Source organism: Mauremys reevesii, linkage group 15 (genome assembly GCF_016161935.1).
Source record: "Mauremys reevesii isolate NIE-2019 linkage group 15, ASM1616193v1, whole genome shotgun sequence".
In the NCBI taxonomy this organism is placed as follows: Eukaryota; Metazoa; Chordata; order Testudines; family Geoemydidae; genus Mauremys; species Mauremys reevesii.
Genome location: NC_052637.1, coordinates 44141337 through 44150718, shown reverse-complemented (window position 1 = coordinate 44150718; position 9382 = coordinate 44141337).

Genomic DNA, 9382 nt, shown 5'->3' with positions numbered 1-9382 from the left:
GTGCAGCATGGGCTGCTCATTTTCTTGGCATTCTTTGTCCACGTGAGGGTTGCCGGTGGCAAGGGTGGGAGGAGGTGGATGAACCCTGCAAGGGGTGGGGCTTATGTGTGGGTTACTGTCCCCAAGGGACATGTTCTGATGTTACTTACTACTTGATGCCATTTGCTGACACCCAAAGACAATTGCTCTGCAGGCGTCTCTGGCCAGGTGTGACAGTTCCTGTGCAGGGGCAGAGGCAGGGTCTGACTCGTGTGCCTGGTACCATCACCCTGATCCATGGCCAGCAGGGAGGGGGACTCCTCTGGCCCCCTTGGCTGCAGACCATCAGTATGGCCCCCGTTCAGCATGTGTGTTTGGTGCTGGGAGCCCTGGCTCAGGGCTGGGAGGGGCGGGAGTGCTGCCCTATGCACGTGGCTAAAGAAATCGGGTAAGGGCCCTCCTTCCCAGGTGCCCTCCCTGTTATCCTGTCCTGACCCCAGTGAACCCACCCCTGTCTCTGGGAAGCTCCCTCTGCCCCTGCCGGCTGAAGTCCCGCTTGTGCTCTGGCTGCCTCCTGTTCCTGGCCCCACTATGGCGATGGCAGGGAATGTCCAAGCGAACACTCAGACTGAACATGGCTGGTTTGTGCTGCTCTCCTCCCTGGCACTCTCACAGCCACCTTGGTGCTCTGAATCTGCAGCTCCCTCAGGCTCCATTGCCCCAGCCCCCAGTGCCTTTCTGGGGGTGACTCCTCCACCGGGTGTTTGCCGGCTCTTGAAGAGATCCCCAGGTCAGAGCGGGCAGGTTCCTCACATACCGTGGGTCGGCACTGGTCTCCAGGGAGATGGGCAGTTTGAATCCAACCTTTGTGCCTTTTCCGTGCACACACAGAAGCATATTTATTTAATTGTAATTATTCCTGTCATGCTGCTACAGCCGCTAACAGGAAACCAAAGCAGTGACCTTTGCTGCTGGGAATCCTAGCCCAGCCTGGCAGTTACAGCCCTCTGCGCTGGAGTCTAGTCCTCGGTACGACTGGCGCACAGGCGGGTAAACACGTTTTATGGAGCTCGCTATAAAATCTCCTCTCGCTTTGTTCCGAGGCTCTATAGGACTCTTGGCCCCCTGACAAAACCAACATGCTGCACACGCACAAGTCACTATGTGTCCTGCACCACCAGGAGACTTTTCCGCCCTGTTCCCATCCACTCCCAGCTCTGCCAGGTGAATGGCTCTGTGGGGCCTGTCTGCTGACGGGTGGCCTAGGCACACGCTCCCAAGCTTGCTTTACAGCTCCACCCTGGGAGAGAGGCCGTTTCTCAGGGCAGGTTCCGAGGCCCCAGTGAAATCCCCCATCTGACTCCTCTTGCTTGGGCTATGGCAGGGAGGGAGTGGCTGTGCCATCCCCAGTGTGCCCAGGGCAGCAGAGGGGGAGTGTAGGTTTGCCAGTAGTGAGTGAAGACTTTGGCTGGGGCAGGCTGTGTTGGTGAGGAACGCTGGGACTTCAGCTGTGCAGTGCATGGGGCCTCCCTCCTTGGCCCCCTGGGGTGAAGGGGGAGGCAGTGCCCAGTTGGGAGCTGGACACCGACAGCTTGTGTGGTGGGCAAGCGAAGCTGGGCACCGCCAAGGAGCTCTGTGATTGTGTCCTGGAGCAGTGGACGGCTGTAAGAACCTGCATAGAGCAGAATGGGCGTGGGGGAGGGGCCCTGGGGAGCTCTGTGAACTGGCTGAGTGCATCAGCGCAGCTGAGAGCCAAGCGCTCCCCACAGGTGTCTCCTGCGTCACAGGCCTGGGGTCTGTAACAGCCCGCCAGGAGGGGGCAGGTTCAGCACCAAAACCTGCCTGGCATGTGGAGAGATGTCCCTGATATGGCTCTGAGCACCAGGATGCGTGTCTGCCCCAGGAGCCCAGAGCCTGGCGCCTGCCGGGCCCTCTTGGGGTCAGTGGTTACAGGGAGGAGGGCAGGACGAAAGCTATCACTGCACACAGGGCCGTTCCCCAGGTCAGGGCAGCCCTTGGAGCCAGGCCTGCACCAGCACTGTCCTCAGAGACTCACTCCCAGCCCTGGTACTGGTCAGTCTCCAGCCAGGGAGCAAGCCCAAGAGAGGGTCCACCTCCCTCTCTGTGCTATCTGGGCCATTCCTGTGAGCAGTATGTGGGGGTGGGGAGCATGGTGCATGGCCCCTAGTGCACCCCCGCTTCCTCCTGTCAATGGGCTCTCTGCACAAGCACCGCCCCCCACACATAGGTGCTGGAACTAGGGGTGCTACTGCACCCCCTGACTTGAAGTGGTTTCCATCATATAGAGGGTTTACAGTTTGGTTCAATGGCTCTCAGCTCCCCCACTATACAAATTGTTCCAGCCCCCCAGTGTACAGCTGTATTCACACACCAGCACAGTCTCCTCTGCACAGCCGTACCCCCCCTACACAGCCATACACCCCATCTTGCACAAGTGCACACTGCTGCTGCTCTCCAAACCCATAGCAGACCCACCTGCACACTGCACAAACATCTGGACCTTGGTGTAGATACACACACACCTGTCTGTGTCACTCACACACATCCTTCCCCTTTACTCTTCAGCCAGCTGCAGTGTGTGCCATGCAGCCCCATAACGTGAGTGACTGAGCCATAAACAGCCCTTCACAGCGACGTTTTTCACACGCAGAGGCCATATGTTAACAATTTCTCTTTATTTACTGCCTCTATTTCCTCTTTGTTCCAGTAACTTGTCCTCCAACTTCGAGCTGCCTGTGATTAGGCAGAAAGGCCTCTAATCTCTGCGATCTGATTTACCGTCACTGAGAGCAGCCGCTTCCCGTTACTGGTCTTAGACTTGGGAACATGGTCAGCTCTGCCTGCTGGCTCCCCTCTCCTCTCCAAAGCTTCCTTCGTTACACACTCTGCCTTCCCAGCAGCTTCCTCTTCCAGTAAGCGCTGGGCTGTGGGTCAGTTATGCAGCAGGTGAGGAGCTAGGGCCAGGAAATGCAGAGTGTAGTGACGGGAAAGTGGGGTGACTAGGCCTGGGGGTAGGGCGAGGAGCAGTCCAGAGCAAGGAGGCAGGACGGTGCACGCCTCACCTGCTTTCCAACGGTGGCGGCTTGCTCCTGGGGAACAGCCTGTTGGACTTTGGACGTGACTCACTTGCCTTGCCATGGTGCAGTTCACCCGGTTCCAGTTAAGCATGGGCCTGGCTGGATCAAGGGGCCATTTTCAGCCTGAGTCACGGCAAAGCCAGCGGCAAGCAGCCCCCACTGCCCTGCAGAAGGCCCTGGGGTAGGGCCCTCCTCGTCAGACGCAGGAGCCATGGCCTAGAGTGGGCGGGGTGGCTCAATGCCCTGCTGTTCTCCATTGTCACAGCACCTCTAAGGGCTGCTGGGGCACAAAACAGGGCAGCACTCAAGGCCGAATCAGCTCCAGCAGCCCTAGGGAGGGAAGGCATCGCCCCCTCCCTTGCTTGCTGCAGCACATCAGCGCATCAGCGCCAGGGATGAATTCAGGCAACCATGGCTACAAGAAGCAGGAGCCTGCCGCCTCAGCCCTCTTGCTGTGCCGTGAACCTGCCCCAGGCACTGCAGACCCTAGTGCTGGCACGGGCAGGACACCACTGAGGGAACACGCAGGGCAGGAGTGCCAGCTGAGGCCAGCGGGGAGCTGGGGGGCCGGGGGAGCTGGCGTTGTGCTGCCACTCAGCGCTGCTGCGAATGCTCCACACTCCCTGCCCGGATCAGCTGTGGTCTTGGCAGACGTGCAGGAAACGACTTTACAGGGGAGGGGGCTCAGGGAGGAGGGCTCAGCCTTGGAGTCTCTGCCCGCAGCAGCCACCTCAGCCATGAGGTAACAGCTGAGGGTGCCAAAGCTCTAAGATCATGCTGGCCGCCAGTGCCCTCTGCTCCCAGGTGCTGGCTTTGCTGGGCGATTTGAGCGGCCAGGTCTGCTCCGCCAGCTGCACTGATCACCTTCCTCGTGGTCAGCACCCACCGCGCTCCCTCCTCCCCTCCCTCTGTGCTGGCTCTGGCTGGCCCCAGCCGCATTGCTTTGGACAGACTCAGGAGATCTTTGCTGTCCCTCTTGAAGAGCTCACCCCCGAGACTGTGCTGCAGCCACCTCTGAGGGGCAATTTACCCTGCGATGCCTTCTCAGGGGCAGCTGCAGGGAAAGTCCCTCCCAGCGGGGGCTGCAGGGGGGCTTGCTAAGGGCTGTTTCTTGGCCTCCGCCCGCTTTGCCTCCTGGGGAATGTTGGAAGCGAGGTCCTTCTGCGTGGCTGGCCTCCCAGGGGCTAAAATCAGCTGCTTGGCTTTTCCCAAACAGCAGGATCCTTATCCTGGCTGGGCAGACTTGTGGGTCCCTCCCTTCTCACTGGAGCAGACAGCCTCACCAGGTGATTCCCAAAGCCCACAGAGATGCTCCTCCTGTCTCAGCTGCAGCCTCGTGCCTCTTCCACGGGGGCAAAGACCCTTCCCGGGAGGGGCTGGACCTGTGGGTGTGAATATGGCACATCATGGACGAGGGGCCCTTCTCCACTCCACACATGTCCCTGGGGTTCCTCCCGGGGGAGGGCGCGGGAGGCTTCCCTGGCACACACTGCCTCGTGGCCTAGTCGGTACCAAGAGAACCTCTGTGTGGGCACAGGAAAGGGCCAAACAGCCCACTGGCTCCACGGATTTGCTGCAAGGGTCCTACGAGGGCTGCTTATTGTTGTTGTTTTAGCTCTTCCCGCATGCTCCACGGCCGTCTCTCTCCTGTGCCGCTCTGACACCTGTGCCAGTTGCCAGGGAACAGGCTTGTCGAGCTCTGGGGGCTGGACCAGTTGCCTCTGAGAGCTGTTTGCACAAGCCTGGGGGTAAGTGGAGAGTCAGATCAGTCATGGGTGATGCAGGTGCCTGGGCATCAGGTGATTCCCACTCAGCAGAGATGGCAGCGCGGTGCCTGGAAGGACTGGAAGTTCAGCCCCTTTGCACACTTGGCTCCTGGCTAGTGTCCGCGCCTTGCAGTGACGTGGGGCAGCTATCGGAGCCCTTGGCTGGAGGGACTCCTGCCTCTCGTGGAACCTGGCTGACTGCAGGAGTGGAACCTGGTGCACAGGAAGGATGGCCAATTGCTCACTGTGTCCCAGGCATCAGTGTGTTGGGCCCCACCGACCCCCTCCAGCATGAGATCCCCCCACTTTGCTGCTGGGCTGGCTCCTGGCCTGAACACAGAGTCCTGGGGATGGGTCCTCGCTGCCTGGCTGAGAAGCTGGCAGTTCCCCCTTCCCCCGGCAAAGTGCCACACTCCCCGTTCAAGACGTCCTGACGGAGTCTAGCAGGCCAGTGCTGGCTTTCCCAGCAGAGACAGGAAGAGGAGATTGTGTCATTGTCTCCCCACTTACAAAGATTTCTATGCAGGGCCGCCCAGAGGGGGGGGCAAGTGGGGCAATTTGCCCCAGACCTCGGGCCCCGCAGGAGCCCCCAGGAGAGTTTTTTGAGGGCCCTGGAGCGGGGTCCTTCACTCGCTCTGGGGGCCCCGGAAAACTTTCGCAGGGCCTGGGCCCCCGGAGTGTCTTCCGCTCTGGGTCTTTGGCGGCAATTTGGCAGCAGGGGGGTCCTTCCGCTCCAGGACCCGCCGCTGAAGTGCCCTGAAGACCCGCGGCGGGGGGGTCCTTCCGCTCCGGGACCCGCCGCTGAAGTTCCCCAAAGACCCACGGCAGGGGGTCCTTCCGCTCCGGGACCCACCACCGAAGTGCCCTGAAGACCCGTGGCGGGGGGGTCCTTCCGCTCCGGGACCCACCACCGAAGTGCCCTGAAGACCCGCGGCGGGGGGGTCCTTCCGCTCCGGGACCCGCCGCTGAAGTTCCCCGAAGACCCACGTCGGGGGCTCCTTCCGCTCCGGGACCCACCACCGAAGTGCCCTGAAGACCCGCGGCGGGGGGTCCTTCTGCTCCGGGACCCGCCGCTGAAGTGCCCTGAAGACACACGGTGGGGGGTCCTTCAGCCCCGGGACCCGCCGCCGAAGTGCCCTGAAGACACACGGTGGGGGGTCCTTCCGCCCCGGGACCTGCCGCCGAAGTGCCCCGAAGACCCGCGGCGGGGGGTCCTTCCGCCCCGGGACCCGCCGCTGAAGTGCCCTGAAGCCCCGCGGCGGGGGGTCCTTCCGCTCCGGGACCCACTGCTGAAGTGCTCTGAAGACACATGGCGGGGGGTCCTTCCGCCCCGGGACCCGCTGCTGAAGTGCTCTGAAGACACACGGCGGGGGGTCCTTCCGCCCCGGGACCCGCCGCCGAAGTGCCGGATCTTCGGCGGCAAGGGACCCCCGGCACCGAAGACCCCAGGCCCCCTGAATCCTCTGGGCGGCCCTGTCTCTGTGGAGGGGAAGCCCCATGGCAGACAGAGCAGGTTTGTGAGCAGTGGGAGGGCTGGCTGGGGCAGACACAGGTTGTAGGGAAGCAGCACCACAACAAATTCCCAAGTCCATGCAGGGTGAGCCTCAGGGAGGACTCCTGGAATGTTTTCTGCTCCCTGCATGGCAAGCAGACAGGGCTCTCTCTCTAGCCTAATCCGGCACTGTGACGAAGTGGGAATGTTCTTAATGTTTTATTTGAATACTGGGTGGGTGCCTGTGACACAGCAGGGAGTGGGGAGTATTGACCGGGGAAGGTTGCAGGGGAGTTTTCCTGGGACTGGCTGCATTGGGGATGGGAGACTTTCCTTGAGAGAAGATACCTGAGCACGTAACATGAGAACCCAGGAGTGGGGTTGGAGCCAGTTGACACCTTTGCCAGGGAAACTGGACAAAGGCTGGAGGAGGAGCTGGGGGGAGGCTGAGTGAGACGGCTGGAGGGAGTTTCAGTTTGGAGCTGGCTGAGAAAATGTGGGGGCTCTGGTCTTCCTGCCTCCCCAAGATGGACCTGACTTAGGGGTCCTGTTTCCTATACCTACAAGCTCTGTTTTAGACCATGCTCCTGTTGTCTAATAAACCTTCTGTTTTACTGGCTGGCTGAGAGTCACGTCTGACTGCGGAGTTGGGGTGCAGGACTCGCTGTGGGAAGCACACGGAGGGGCAGGGGATGCTGAATGCTCCAAGGTCAGACCCAGGAAGGTCAAAGCTGTGTAAGCTTCTTGTCTGAAGACAGTCTGCTCACAGAGGGGAGGCTTCCCCAGAGTCCTGCCTGGCTTCATATGGAGCAGTTCCAGAGCATTGCCCGGTGGCTCCGTGACAGGCACCTCAGAGGCAGCCAGCATAAAATTCACTGAGCAGGAGCAAGGCGACCAGCGCTGCTGGCAGGCTGAGGTCAGGTGGCAGAGGAGCCCTGCTGGCACTGCGGTACCCTAGCCTGTGCTGCTGTAGCAGCGCAGCCTCCAGAAATGACCCAGCTGGAGGGACAGGCTGGTGCTGTGTCCAGCAGGCACGAGGCTGCCAGGGATAGGGCATGGCAGGGAATTCAGGGAGAGATCCTCTTCTGGGACCCCTTCCCGGCGTGAGACTGCTCAGCCCCAGGAAGGCAGGCTAAGGCAGCCAGCCAGCAATGCGCTAGAGCAGAGGCTGAGCCAGCCGGGGCTGTGGGCTGGGAGCTGTTTGTGAGCCTCACGCAGGAGGGCTGGCACCTCTGCCTGTGGAAGGGAGGCTGCCCCCTGCCCTGCCTAGGTGAGGCATTAGCAATGCCCACCCGCAGGGCCCCAGAGCCGCACTGCTGGCTGTACACAGCTGGAGGGGGAGGGGCAGGGCTTGCGCAGCAGATGGTGGCCTTCAGCGGACCCATACACGCTGGCCATCCTTCTCAGGAACGGCCCCAACAACAACCCCAGTGGGGGAGAATCCCAGCCCCCAAGGCTCCTGCATTCACCAGACCCAGTGAGAGCAGCCCCAGCCCCTGGCCTGAAAGAATGGACCAACCTCATTGCAGAGACCGCTCTGGAGAAATGGCTGCAGCCTCTTGGCCCCAGCCCAGGCGCTCTGGCATGCCCACCTGGCACTTCTGTTAAGAGGATGCTTGGAGTCCCGGTTCCCAGCCGTCTCCCTGGTCTGCAAGCCAGCTGCTTCAGCTCACAAAAAGCAGTTAAAACCCTGGTGGTCTCTGGGCCAGGAACCAGCCAGGATATGGCAAAGGGCCACTGATAACAGCTGCCAGTGACTGCAGAAATCCACAGGATTAAGTGGTCTGAGGCTGGAAAGAGCCAGCCAGACCTGCAACAGAGCGACGTGATGGAGAGTCCTTGAAGCTGGAAGTGAGATAGTTCCATGGCGAATGGCTGTGCAACCCGCCCCCCCCCCCAATGCACTCCGTGAATGCACGGCTGGAAGGGCAAAGGACTGGACAGGCTGGACGGCCTGCAGCATGCAGACCCTTGTAAGAAGTGACTTGGCCTGGGCACCCCCCTCATCAGCTCCCAGGACTGGGGCAGGGAGAAGGGCTATCGCCTCCAAGTTATCCACATAGGGAGCAGCAGGTGGCTCACCCCTCCACCCCCCGTTCCTGTCTGGGAAATCTTGAAGCATCAGCAGTGCGATGGCAAAGCCCACGTCCTGGACTAGCCTCAGGTGCCTGGTGGAAATCAAAGCACAATGGCCATTTAATCCACATGGCTAATATCCGCGGTTGCATCTGCAATGATGATAAAAAATGTAGCTTCTTTGCTGCTATTAAGTATGTGCCTCTTGGCTTCTGATGCTAAGCAACTTATAAGTTCACCAGTAATGTCTTGCTCAAATATTTGATTTTGGTGTCACTGATACATCCAGAGGTAGTAAATTATATTTTTGTCAAGGTCCAAATTTCTTGGTCCAGGTCTAGTCAAGGTCCAGACTCCAGAGAAAATAATAACAATAACCTCCGCCCCCCCCAGTAATGATAATAATAGTAAATAAAAAGATTTCAGAGTGCATTTAAAAGCTCTGGCGGGCTGGGTCGGCCTATTGACTACCCCTGCTTGATTGGGCAAAAGTTGGATTATGTCCAGCAAACAGCTTAAAGATGCTCAAGTAAATGCCCCAGTTGTTGCTCTCCAGCACTTTATGGGGTAGCCATGGAAGGGGAGACCTAAACTAGCTACAGGTTTGACAGGGTAAAGCAATGTTTGTAGTAGTATGAGACAGCTCATGGTGTCCGACACTATCAGGCGGTCCAGAGACATTTATACGGAACACATCACAGGACACCATCAATACCACATTGAGTAATTGAGACCGCTGACCAGGGAAATAACCCACTTCCTTCCCTGACGAACCAAGGGACGCACCCCACCCATGTACTCATTCGCTCCACCGTTACTGACTTGGACTCTTAATACATTCCATGGGTGGCGTACCTGAGCCCACTTATCCACTAACACTCTAAAAACTCTTGCACCCCAATCTGGGTCTATGCTGGTTCTGTGATATGTATGTATCTCTTCATCCTTGTAACCGCTACCTATGATCCCTC